The 14358-nt window shown below is 41.6% G+C and overlaps 1 long non-coding RNA gene across 2 annotated transcripts in view; it reads left to right on the forward strand.

Annotated features, from left to right (window-relative positions):
- Positions 1-5204: 5204 nt before the first annotated feature.
- LOC134346320 (uncharacterized) overlaps positions 5205-14358 on the forward strand; it is a 58320-nt gene continuing 49166 nt past the window's right edge. For both annotated transcript variants that reach the window (XR_010017904.1, XR_010017905.1), the window contains exon 1: positions 5205-5277. This is a non-coding gene — a long non-coding RNA (uncharacterized LOC134346320). The remainder of the gene's footprint in view (positions 5278-14358) is intronic.

Consider the following 14358-nt stretch of genomic DNA (forward strand, 5'->3'; position numbering starts at 1 on the left):
TTCTGGGCTGTGACATAAATTACGCGCAGTGACAATATCTGAGCTAGTCCCCATGAGAGGTGATTCAAGTGATGTGTGTCTTCTTCTTGTCCTACATTCACCTGGTTAGGATGCTGCCTTTGACTGTCTAAGGGGCTCAACATTCACAAAGGGGAAGGTGAGCAGCTGGAGGTCATGTCCATATTGGTAGTAATTGCATCAGTAGAAATGGGGAAGGGCTGGTAATGGAGATTACCATTGGTAGAGATGGGGATTACCCTTGGTGCCAAGTGCTAGTCAGGGCAGGAATAGAAAGACAAGACAGATGAATGTGCAGCTGAGGAACTTGTTTCAGGGTTTCATGATCTTGGATCATTGGAACCTCTCCTGGGCTGGGGTAACCTGTACAAGAGAGTAAGTTGCACCATAACTGGAGGAGAAACAAATCCTGGCTAGCAGGTCCACTAGTGCCACTTGGGGGGCAATTTCGTTTGCCTGTGGATTGAGAACTAGATTACCATGTTAGAAAGTGGAGGGATTGAGAGGAAGTTATCTGTCATGACTAATAAGTTTGTAAGGAAGAACAAGCAGGAGCAAGGCAATAGACACAATGGGATGGACAAGTTGAAGTGTGTTTATTTTAATGCTAAGAGTATTTGAGGTAAAGGTGATGAACTCAGAGATGTATCAGTATATGGATCTATGATGCTGTGGCCATTACAGAGACTTAGTTGAGATACAGACAGGAGTGAGTTCTTAATGTTCCATGAATCCAATGTTTTACAAAAGATAGAAAAGGGGGAAAAGGTGGAGTGGAGTGGGAAGGGCGGAGGAAGAGTTGCACTATTAAATGATGACAGTGTCACAGCTACATTCAGAGGGAACATAATAGAGGGCTAATCCACTGATTCTGCAAGGGCAGAACTCAAGAAGAAGAAAGGACAGCAGCCTGAGCTTTCCGTGAAAAGCCATTTAAGGGAGAGTGAATGCAGCTCCTATAAATAAGCATAAGTATGGACATTGAACAAGAGTATTCTATTGGAACTGGGTATTAGGCAGGAATTAGAGGGAGCTAATTGGGAACAACAGTTTTTAGGCAAGTACATGCCTGACATGTGGACGCACAAGGGAATGCAGGTGCTGGAATCTGGAATAAGAAACTATGTGCTGGAAGAATTCAATGGTTCATGCAGCATCATTGGGAGAAAAGAATATGTTGGCATTTCAAGCTGAATCCAACATTGGGATTGAGAGTGATATGTCCAACATAAAAAGAAGAAGGAGAGTGGTGAGAAAGGATCCCAAGGAAGACTGAGGAGGGGTGTGAGATGACAGTTGGGGAGGTGAGCAGAGGTGGAGTTGGAAGACTGTGGCAGGTGAATGATGATTAGAGGTAGGCAAAGAGGGAGAGGGGCATAAGAAAAAAATATATGGAGCAAAGTTGGGGTAGGTGTGAAGATGGGGACAATTGTTAGATGGAGATAAGAAGGAAGTTAAAGCACTGCCAGTGCTAGATTCGGATAAGTAAAGGAAGTAAGAAAGAGAGCCATTAGTGGAGAGATGAATAATAAATGGGGGGTGTAAGGGGGTGGGGGCCTTTGGGTGGATAGATCCAGGAGGAGAAGGGAATGAAAATGTAGAAATGTATTGAGATACAGAAAAGAATCGGCCCTTCCGGCCTTTCAAGCTGCACTGCCCAGCGATTTCTGATTTAATCTGAGCCTAATCGTGTGACAATTTACAATGATCAATTAACTTAGTAACTGGTTAATCTTTGGACTGCAGGAGGAAAATCTCGACCACCTGAGGGAAACCCACGTTGTTATGGGGAGAACATACAAACTCCTTACAGGCAGTAGTGGGAATTGAACCCCTATTGTTGGTAATGTAAATTATATGCTAACCACTACACTACCGTGCCATCCACTGTGAAGATATGGGAAAGGGGACAAAAATGGGAGGACTGATGAGAAGGAGAGGAGGGGAGAAAAGGAAGTTGAAGAGAAATGAAAAGGAAATGAAGAGCACGGCTACCTAAAATAGGAAAACTCAATATTCATGTTAATTGGTTAGAGACTACACAGGAGGACCTTACATTATAACTTGCAATACACCTAACACCTTATATTCCACCGAGACAATCTGCATGAATGATAAGTTTTTCAATTTTTAGTAACCTCCGCAACGCACACAAAATGCTGGAGGAACTCAGTAAGTCAGGCAATGTCTATGGAAATGAAGTTACATTGATGTTTTGAGCCACTCCCCTTCTTCAGGACTGAAAGGAAGGTGAAAGACACTGGAATAAAAAGGTAGGGGGAGGGTAAGGAGAATAGTTAGAAAGTGATAGATCAAGCCTTTTCTCAGTTCCCTCGTCTCTGCTACATTTCTTCCCAGGATGTGGCTTTCCTTTCCAGTACATCAGAGCTGTTCTCCTTCTGCAAAGAACAGGGCTTCCCTTCCTTCAGCAATGATGCTGTCCTCATCTGCATCTCCTCCATTTCCAAACATCCACGGTCACCCCATTTTCCCTCCACCTTAACGATGATAGATGTCCTCACCGACCACCTTAAGAGCCTCCGCATCCCACACATCATCCTCCACAACTTCTGCCATGTCCTATGGGATCCTACCACTAAACATATCTTTATCTCCCCCTGCCTCCACTTTCTGCAGGGATTGCTCCCCCCATGATTCCCTTGTCCATTCATCCTCCACCACTAATCTCCCTCCCGGCACTTATCCCTGCAAGTGGCTAAAGTGCTACACCGGCCCATTTGCCTCTTTCCTCACCTCTGTTCAGGGCTCCAAACAGTCCTTCCAAGTGAGGCAACATTTCACCTGTGAATCTGCTGGGGTTGTTTATTGTGTCCAGTGCTACCGCTGCAGCCTCCTCTACAGTGGTGAGACCCAGCGTAAATTGGGGGACCACTTCATTGAACACCTCTGCTTCATCCACAAAAACTGGATATTCCTGGTGGCCAAACACTTTAATTCCCATTCCTATTCCTGTTCCCGCATGTTGGTCCATGGACTCCTCTTGTGCTGTGATGAATGGACCCCCAGAGTGGAGGAGCAACACCTTATATCCCTTCTGGTAGCTTCCAACCTGATGGCATGAATATTGATTTCTCCTTCTGATAATTTTGTTATTCCCTCCTCCTTTCCTCTTCTTCTATTCCCCACTCTGGCCTCTTACCTCTTCTCACCTGCCTATCAACTCCACCTGACTGCCCTTCTCCTTGCCTTTCTCTTATGGTCCACTCTCCTCTCCTGTCAGATCCCTTCCTCTCCAGCGTTTTGTCTTTCCTACCCATCTGGCTTCACCTATCAGCTTCTAGCTATCCTCCTTTCCCTCCTCTCACCTTTTTATTCTGGCATCTTCCCCCTTCCTTTCCAGTCCTGAAGAAGGGTCTCAGCCCAAAATGTTGACTGATTATTCATTTCCATAGAACCTGCATAATCTGCTGAGTTCCTCAAGCATTTTGTGTTTATTGCTTTGGATTTTCAGCATCTGTAGAATTTTTCATGTGTAAGTAATTTTTCTTTCCTTCCCCTACCCATTTGCCCCCTCTCCCTCACCTAATCATCTGGTTTTCCCATTTGTCATCCTTTGGCTCCCTCCCCACACTCCCCTTCCTTCACCCATACTGGTTATTGGTCTTATTCCCCATCCTGGCTCCATCCACCCACTTTACACGCTTTCCTGCCACCACCCTAGCCATCCACTTCCAATTGCCAGTTGACTCGCTACTAACGGCTTTGGTTCTTGTCTCATCTGAGTCCATCTCTGCCAGCACGTTTTGTTCACGCTCATTTCACCGCAGCAACTGCCTTCTGCTTGCACACTCCTCTTTCTTACCTCACATACCCTTCTCCTTGGTTCATCTTGGAATCCTTGCTTGCCACTCCCCTTCTCCTCGCTCTGCTGGCCATTTCACCGCTCCACTCTCAGTCCTAATACAGGGTTTTGACTCGAAACTTTAACAGTTTATTTCCTCCCACAGTGCTACCTGACCCTCTGAGTTCCTCCAGCACAGTGCTTGTTGCCTCTGACGTGTGGAGGATGTTTAAAGACCAACTGCACAGAATACAAGATAGGTACATTCCGGTCAGAAGGAAGGGCAAAGATGTCAAAGTAAGGGAACCTTGGATGTCATGAGAGACGATTAAATTAGTCAAGAGGGAAAAGGAAATTTATATAAGGTTTAGGAAGCTTAAATTAAACAAACCCCTTGAAGATTAGAAAGAATCTATAAAAAGAATTAAAGGAGAGAAATAGTAGAGCCAGAAGGAACTATGAAAAGTCTTTGATAAGTAGGATTAAAGAGAAATCTAAGACATTCCATGCCTACACCAAGAGCAAGGGGTAACTTGTGAGCAAATAGGACCATTGAGGGACATTGGGTGGTGGGATGTGTGTTTCGAAACGGCGGATGTGGGTGAAGTCCTAAATGAATACCTTACGTCAGTATTTACCACGGAGAAGGATGTGGAGGGCGATATATATTGTGTAGACAGAAGTGCTTAGTTTAATTAGTTTAATTAATTTGCACAATATCATCGGCCAAAGAGTATGTTGCTATGCTGCACTGTTCTATGTTGGAAGGAAGCAGACTTTGCCAGTTCTGGGAAATGAACTGGATTGAATGTCAGTAGGAAGGCACTAGGGAATAATGAGCATTTTAACCTTAGCTTTATCATAAGAATTGAGAGCAGGAGGAGGCCACCTAGAACTTTGAACACGCTCTTTTAAATGTCAAGATCAAGACTAATGTTTCACCTCATTTTCTAGCTACATCTCCATTTCTGCTGATTCCTCCTGATGCTCAAAGATCTATCAGTCTTTGTTCTGAAAGAACACAATAACTAAGCCTTCACAGCCCTCTGGGTTAGAGGAATCCCTAAGTTCACCTCCATCCACTTGAAAACAAAAATCTCCTAAACAAACAGCACTCAAATTATGCCCCTTGATCATAGACTTCTCAGTCAGGCAAAATATCTTCTCTTTTTGCCTGTCAATCCCTGTAACTGTCTCAGAGACATGTTTCAATGAGATGTTTATTTTCTATGTTTTTGTCATAAATTCATGATTATTTTATCATCTTAAAATAATTGATTAAAAATGTGGTGCTTTTTATGTAAGGTTTTATTTAATGTAGAGTGTAACAGGTCACATGACCAGAGTTTACTAAGAGCATGACTGTGGCATTATGGGTCAGAACCAACATGGAAGCAGAGAAAGACATACAGCCCTAAAATGACCTCATTCAGCATGTGGTCCAAGAGGTGCACATGGTAATAGTTTTTATTTTTTATATATTGTGTATAATGTTGTTGATGTGCCTTTACATGGACAATGTGATATGTTTTCAGTAATTTTATTTGACTTTAGCACACTTCTGTTGTACTAATGTTTTTTGGACCTGTTTATTGGCGGACGCTAGCTTGAGAGACTTTAAAAGACTGAGAGATGTATGCTTTGAAGCTTTTATGTCCTTTATTTTCTTGTAGTTTTCACGGTGTCTGCTGAAGAAAGAGAGAGAGAGATAAAAATTAATCTTCAAGGACATATGTATGATGTGTGGTCATTATTTCATTGGACCTGTGTAGTTACAATCCATTTTAGGAATGTAGTGAATATCTCCTCTCGTCTTTCCAAACTGTTTTGAACAAGTTACAGTCTATTCAATCTCTCCTCATATAATTCATGTACCATACTTGGATCAAATATGTTTGGCACTTCCTGTACAGCTAAGAAGACCACAACTGTACACAACATTCTAATAACAGTCTCATTCAAGCTCATATAAAATTACAATAGCACTTCCTTCACCTGTAATCAAGCCCTCCCATAGTGAAGTCTAATATACCATTTGGCCGCCTATTTACTTTCATGATGGCATTCAGTGACTTGTGTACAAGGTCATTCAGCTCACTTCGAGCACCAGCACTACACAATCCCTCACCATTTAACAAATACTACACTTTAAGTGGATGACCTCACATTTTCTACATAATATTCCACCTGCAACATGCTCAATAACTCACTCTACCTGTCCGCTTGTCCACATTTCCATGATGTCTCATTACATTTTCTTATGTACTCGCAAACCCACTTGACATCATCAGCAAACTTGGAAACATGATACTTCATACCCTCAACCATATTGTTTCAGAGAGGAACTGGATAGTTTGTGGGGAAACTAGAGAGGAAAAAGTAGGCAAATGAGCTGCTTGACCAGAATCAGCATGCAGGCATTAGACTGTAAGGCTGCATTTCTTTGCAGTGGCAGTTCTAAGATTCTGGGAAAGGGGAAAGGCAAGAGTACAAAACTGTGGTGAGGGAATGTGAGATGAGAAGGTATCTGATATTTTCATCCACCTCAGCCCTCATCTCTATTTTTGTGCAGTTTTACAAGCTGCACCATTTGCATACTGTCATATTCTAAATAAGACACAAAGGATTGCAGACACTGGAATCTAATGCAACAATCTGCTGCAGTTTGACCCACTTGGTTCCTCCAGCAGATAGTTTGTTGATACATTCTAACAGGTCAGTCTGATCATTTTGGATTCAATAACGGCTGCTTACATGACAGTAGGCAATGTTCCTTCCTTGCAGAACACTTGCTTAGATATTTGCCCCTACATTTTGAAATAAAAACATTTAGACTAAGAATAAAGGTGTTATTGCTCTCTTAGTATTTGTTATGTTCATATAAATTCCCTGAATGGCAATGGGTACTCATGAAGTATCTCTAAGCTTTTTATAAGGTACTGAATTAGATTCACAACTCACAGAGTGTGAAACTGAAGTCATTGACTCCAGATTTACAATGCCATTTTAGTGCTATAATAACTGCATCCTTGGTTTCAAACCATTTAAGATTTGGGGAGGAGGGAGAGTAAGCAGGCCGAGATACTAAATCACTGAAACATCATCTGATCATTATCTCATTGATGTTAGTGTAGTTTTACTGTGCAGTAATTGACTGCCACACTTCTTACAATACAACAGCGTCCACACATCAGCAGGCATCTCATTGACAAGAAGTGTTCTCTGGGACAGACAGAGAACATAAAAGCCACTGTAAGGCTACTAAACTTTCTATTACATTTTAACATTTGTGGTTAATAGAGAGAAGAAAGGAATTTTCAGATTATCTTTGAATCACAGTTATGGTTATTTCAAGCTATGCCAAAAGGTACCTAGCCCATTCAACCATTCTGGCTGCTGACCTATATTGGTTTCTGATGAAGTGATTGCACCCTTCAGTTGAACTCCCTCCCAACACTTCTGCTTTCATCGTGTTATGAAGTGATATGGCTAGTCCATCAAGAGTAAAGCACATCTACACTGAGCGTTGTCACAGGAAAGCAGCATCCATCATCAGGGAAACCCACCACTCAGGCCATGCTCTCTTCTCACTGCTGCCATCAGGAAGAAGGTACAAGAGCCTCAGGGCTCACACCACCAGGTCCTGGAACAGCTATTACCTGTCAACCATCAGGCTCTTGAACTGAAGGGGATCACATCACCTGCCCCTTCACTGAAATGTTCCCATAACCTATGGATTCACCTATAAGGTCTCCTCATCTCATGTTCTCAATAGTTATTGCTTGCTTGCTTATTTATTTATTTATTTATTTATTTGTATGTCTATCTATATATTTAATTATTTTTGCTTGTATGTTTTTGTATTTGCTCAGTTTTTCTTTTGCAAACTGGTTGCACACTCATTTGGAGTGGTCTTTCATTCATTCTATTACGGTTGTTGGGTTTATTGGGCTCACAATAAACTGAATCTCAGGGCTCTATACTGTGACATAAATATAATTCGATAATAAATTTACTTTGAACTTTTAACATCTCAGAAACAATTCCTAACCAGTCTATACCTGCCCCACTTGCAAATCTTTGGGCCATATCCCTCTTAATCTTTCCATTCCTACCTCTTACTCTTTTTTCTGAAATCACCTCTTTGACAAGTTTTTTTTGTCATCTGCCCTAACACCATGTGTAGATCAGCCTCGGAAATCATGACGTGTACTGTCTCGGGAGCATTAGAGGCTAAGAGGAGCCTGACAGGAGTTTATAAATTTATGGAATGCATTGAAAGACTGTATTTTCCAGAGCAGAAATGGACAACATGCATTTAAAGTGAGAGAAAGATTAGACTTGTGTCACCTGTGTAAAGTTTGCACGTTCTGCCGGTGACCACATGGGTTTCCTCTGGATGCTTCAGCTTCCCCTACATGCCAAAGACATGCAGGTTTGTAGATTGAGGAGGGTGGTGGGGGGGGAACAGAACCATCATAGTTAGTGCAACACTAGTACTGAACACCAGTGACACAGTTTCAACTCTTTCACTGTCTGTAAGGAGTTAGTTTGTCTTCCTCATTAATTGAACACATGGATGTAATTGAACACTGTGAGCTCATTGTCAGTTACCATGTTATATCTCTAAGTAAAATAAAAGAAATAAAGGAAATATGCAGAGTAAACAATTTGCACAGAGAGTGGTAGCTGCCTGGAACAGGCAATCAGGAAGAGGTAGAAGTAAATATTTTATTGGCTTTTAAAAGGCTTTTAGATAGCTCTCTGAACTTGCCTCTGCAACCGGTTTGGAAAACCACAGTCAGTGTGATCAGCAATAACATTGCCTCCTTACTGACAATCAAACAGGTGCACCTCAAAGTTGAAACCTTGGCCCACTAATCTACTCTCAGTATGCTCACAACTGTGTGACGATGCACAGCTCAAATGCCAGTTATTAACTTGCCGAAGACACAGATGTTAGCAGAATCTCAGGTGGTGGTGAGGAGGCGTATGGGGGTGAGATAGATCAGCCAGCTGAGTAGTGTCACAACAATAACCTTTCAATTCATGTCAGTAACACCGAGGAATTGATTGTGGACTTCAGGAAGGGGAATTTGGGAGAACACACCATGGTCCTCACCACGGGATCAACAGAGAAAAGATGAGCAGCTTTTAAGTTCCTAAGTATCAAGATTTCAGAAGATCTACTCTGGGCCCAACATATTGATGCAGTCATGAAGAAGGTATGCCAGAAGGTATACTTCAATAGGAAATTGAGAAGATTTGGTACTTCACCAAAGACTCAATAAAATTTATACAGATGTACTGTGGAGAGTATTCTGACTGGTTGCATCACCTGCTGGTTTGGAAGCTCCAATGCACTGGTGGGCTGTAGACTCAACCAGCTCCATCATGGGCACTACCCTTCACAACATTAAGGACATTTTCGAAAAGTGTTGCCTAAGGAAGGCAGTGTCCATTAATAAGGGCCCACACTGTCCAAGGCCTGTCCTCTTCACCTTATTACCATCATGGAGGAGGTACAGGAGCCTCTAGACGCATACTCAACATTTTCAGAACAGTTTCTCCTCTCCATCATCAAATTTCTGAGCAGTCCTTGATCCCCTAGACATTACCTCACTGTTCTGCTCTCTTTCTGTACTATTTATTTTGTTTTTATTTCTCATACATTTTTTATTGCACTCAGGCCATGCTCTGTTCTCACTGCTGCCATCAAGAAGAAAGTACAAGAGCCTCAGGACCCCATACCAACATGTTCAGGATCAGTTTACCCCTTAGCCATCAGGATCTGGAACCACTGGGGATAACTTCACTCACTTTAATCACCCCATCACTGAAATGTTCCCACAAATTTATGGATTCACTTTCAAGGACACTTCACTAGATGTTCTTGATATTTTAATTGCAGATATGTATATATTTTTTCATATTTGCACAGTTTGTTGACTTTTCACATTGGTTGTTTGTCCTGTTGGGTCTGGACTTTCATGGATTCTATTACATTTCTTGAAGTTACTGAGTATGCTCACAAGAAAGTGAATCTCAGGGTTGAATATGGTGACATTATGTACTTTGATAATAAGTTTACTTATAGTAACTGAAGTTTTGTTATTGTTATGTACAGTATGTTATTTTACACTGTACTGCAAAATATCACACAGATGTCATTGATAATAAACCTAAAAAAAACAATTCTTGGAATCTGAACAGGCAGGAATGGCGAAATATGGCTCATGTGTAGGCAGAAGAAGTTTACTTTAATTTGACATCATGTTTGGCACAAGCACTATAGGCTGAAGGGCCTGTTCCTATAAGACCATAAGATATAGGAGCAGAATTAGGCCATTCTGCCCATCGAGTCTGCCCTACCATTCCATCAATGCTGATCCCGAATCTCACTCAATTCCATTCACCTGCCTTCTCACCATATCCTGTGCTGCCCTGACTGATCAGGAAATGATCAATTACTGCCTTAAATATACACATGGACTTGGCCTCCACTGCAGTCTGGGGCAGAGCATTCCACAGATTGACTGCTCTCTGGCTAAAAAAAAAATTCCTCTTACCTCTGTTCTAAAGGGCTGCCCCTCAATTTTAAGGCTGTGTTCTCTATTTAGGGATACCCCCACCAGAGGAAACATCCTCTCCATGTCCACTCTATCTAGTCCTTTCAACATTTGGCAGGTTTCAATGAGATTCCCACGATTTCTTCTAAATTCAGTGAGTATAGATCCAAAGCTGCCAAATGCTCCTCATATGTAAAGCTCTTCATTCCTAAAATCATTCTTGTGAATCTCCTCTGAACTCTCTGCGATGATAACACATAGTTTCTGTACTAGAGGCCCAAAAACTGTTGACAGTAGTCCAAGTGTGGCCTGACTAGTGTCTTATAAAGGCTCAACATAATCTCCTTGCTTTTATATTCTATTCCACTTGAAATAAATGAGAGCATTGCATTTGCCTTCTTTGCCACAGATTCAACCTGTAAATAACCTTCCGGAGTCTTGCATGAGGTCTCCTAAGTCCCTCTTCACGTCAGATGTTTGAACCTTCTCCCCATTTAGATAATAGTCTGCACTATTGTACCTTTTGACCAAAATGTATCATCATACATTTTCCAACATTGTATTCCATCTGCCACTTTTTTACCCATCTTCCAATTTATCTAAGTCCTGCTGCAATCGCATTGCTTTCTCAGCACTAACTACCCTTCCAACTACCTTCATATCATCCGCAAACTTTGACACAAAATCATTAATTCCATTATCTAAACCATTGACAAACAATGTGAAAAGGAGTGATCCCAATACTGACCCCTGAGGAACACTACTAGTCACCAGCAACCAACCAGAAATGGTCCCTTTTATTCCTATTCACTGCCTCCTGCCTGTCAGCCATTCTGGGATATCCATGCCAGTATCTTTTCAGTAATGCCATAGAATTTTATCTTGTTAAGCAGCCTCATGTGTTGCAACTTATCAAACACCTTTTAAAAGTCCAAGAAAATGACATCCATTGCTTGTCCTTTTTTCCACTCTGCTTGTTACTTCCTTGAAGAACTCTAACAGATCTGTCAGGTAAGATTTTCTTTTACAGAACCATGCTGGCTTTGACATATTTTATCATTAGTCTCCAAGTACCTTGAAACCTTGTCCTTAATAATAGACTCCAACTATTTCCCAGACATAGAGGTTAGGCTAACTGGCCTTTAATTTGCTTTCTTTCACCTTCCTCCCTTCTTAAGGAGTGGACTGACATTTGCAGTCTTTGAGTCCTCCAAGGCCAAGCCAGAATCAAGTGATTCTTGAAGGACCGTGATCAATGCATTCGTTATCTCTTCAGTAACCTCTCTCAGGATGTAGTCCATCTGGTCCAGGTGACTTATCCACCTTAAGATCTTTGAGTTTACTGAGCACTTTTTCCTTTGTAATAGTAATCACACTCATTCCACTCACACACCTCTGGCACACAGCTAGAGTCTTCCACAGTGCAGACAAATGCAAAGTACCCATTAAGTTCATCTGTCATATCTTGGTCCCCCATTACTACCTCACCAGCATCATTTTCCAGTGGTCCAATATCAATTCTCACATCTCTTTTACTCTTTAAATAACTGAAAAAAAAACTTTTGGTATCCTGCTTTATATTATTGGCTAGTCTGCCCTTATATTTCATCTTTTTCCTTCTTATAGCTTTTTTAGTTGCTTTTTGTAGGATTTTAAAAGCTTCCCAATCATCCAACTTCCCACTCACTTTTGCTACCTTATATGCCCCTTCCTTGGCTTAACTGCAGTCCTCAACTTCCTGTGTCAGCCACGGTTGCCTACCCCTACCATTTGAGAACTTCTTCCTCTGTGGGATATACTTAGCCTGCACCTTGTGAACTATTTCCAGAAATTTCAGCCATCTTTCTTCTGCTATCATCCCCGCCTGTATCCTCCTCCAATCCACTTGGGTAAGCTCCTCTCTCGTGTCCCTGTAATTCCCTATATTCCATTGCGATACTCATACGTGTGACTTGGCTTTCTCCCTCTCAATCTACCAGTATGAATTCAATCATATTATGAACACTGTCTCCTAAGGGTTCCCTTACGTTAAGTCCCCTAATAAGATCTGGGTTATTACACAACTCCCAATTTAAGACAGCCTGCACAGTATTGATTTATATCTTAATAAAACTGTTAAATAAATATTTCATGTAATGAATGAAAATACAGAATGAAAGGCTGAAGTTGAAAGATAGAGAACTGCATGGCCAAATACCCGAGTAATCAGATTGTCAGGGTCACCAATGGCACAACAGTGGTGGGACTCATCACCAACAATGAACAGATGACCAACAGAAGGAGGTGGATAAGCTTGAGGCCAGGTGCCAGGCAAATGATCTCTTCTTCCTCAATGTCAATGTTTGCATCAGCAGATCAGCAGTGGTAACTATGAGCTGTTGCAAATTCCTGGGAATGCACATCTTGCACAAACTTTCATGGTCCCAGAACACATTCTATGCAATCAAAAATGCTCACTATCATCTTACTTTCTAAGGAGGCTGAAGATAGCTGGACTTTGCACATCAATAGACAATGTCTTCTACAAATGTCTTCTAACATGCTGCGTCACTGCATGACCTGGGAACTGCACTGTGGCAGACCAAGAAAGCTCTACAATGGATAATCAGAATTGCCTAATGCATCACTGGCACCAGCCTGCCCAATATTACTGACATACATACAGAAAAGTTAAAGCTAAAGTCTGTCCCGAGCCTGATAGGCTCATCCGGCTGGTTTCTGTGGCATAAAGCGACGGAGGGTACGAGACTCCACCCCCCCACCCCCACCCCCGGATAGGACACTAGTCTAACGCGATGTTAACTCCCAGCATTTTGCCGGTATCCATTTTCAGCTGGGTGGACTGGAGCAGTGTGTGGTTCAGTGCCTTGCTCAAGGACACAACACGCTGCCCCAGCTGGGGCTCAAAATCACGACCTTCAGATCGCTAGTCCAAGGCCTTAACCACTTGGCCAGGCACCACACTTATATACAGAAAGGTGCCAGGAAAAGGCCAGCAATATTATGAAGTATCCCACCCACCTTGCTCATCAACTATATATATCACCTCTTCCTAGAGATGCTGCCTGGCCTGCTGCGTTCACCAGCAACTTTTATGTGTGTTGCTTGAATTTCCAGCATCTGCAGAATTCCTGTTGTTTGCTCATCAACTGTTTGTCCCATTCTGATCAGGGTGCAGGCGATATAGCATCCATGTCAAGACACAAAAATAGTTACTTTCACCATGCTGTAAGGCTGATCTAATCCACCACCATTACTTTATAATTTCCTATCAGAGTCACTTTATGTATAGACATACCTGTACCTAGCATCACTTTATATACATATAATTAACATACAGAATATAAGCTATCATACTCTATGTATTTACATTTATTGTGTTTTTTTATTATTGCGTTCTTTATCTCATTGTGTTTTGTGCTGCATCAGATCCAGAGTAACAACTATTTTTTCTCCTTTACACTTGTGTACGGGAAATGACATTGAACAATCTTGAATCTTAAACCTTGTTGCTGGAAATTTATAAAGAAATAACCAATCACATGCCAAGCTTTCTGCTGCTGGAATGAATGACAATAGTGTTAACAGAGTCTCCCCACACCGGGCTGTTCTATATCTTCAATGGTTCTTGGATTTTTATCAATAGAAATTACTGTCATCATTAAATGCAATGATTGTACACATAAGGCTGCAGAACAGTAATATAAGAAAGAAGTGTAAGGCCACATTTCTTTTGTTCATTGTGTGCTGTCAAATTGCCGTTCAGAGAAAATGGCTTTCAATGTACTATTGCTCAGATGTGTGCTAATCTATTTAAACTTATTATCTAGGGATTTAATAGCACTTAAGCGCAGAGTGTACTTCAATCTATGGTGAAAATGCAACATGTGATGCATTGCCAACCCTCTGGATAATAAATACATTGTTTCTTTACTATGGTAGTCTGCTGATCTGTAGGCTGCTGTATAA

The sequence above is a fragment of the Mobula hypostoma genome, chromosome 5, assembly GCF_963921235.1.
Source record: "Mobula hypostoma chromosome 5, sMobHyp1.1, whole genome shotgun sequence".
NCBI classification, from domain to species: Eukaryota; Metazoa; Chordata; class Chondrichthyes; order Myliobatiformes; family Myliobatidae; genus Mobula; species Mobula hypostoma.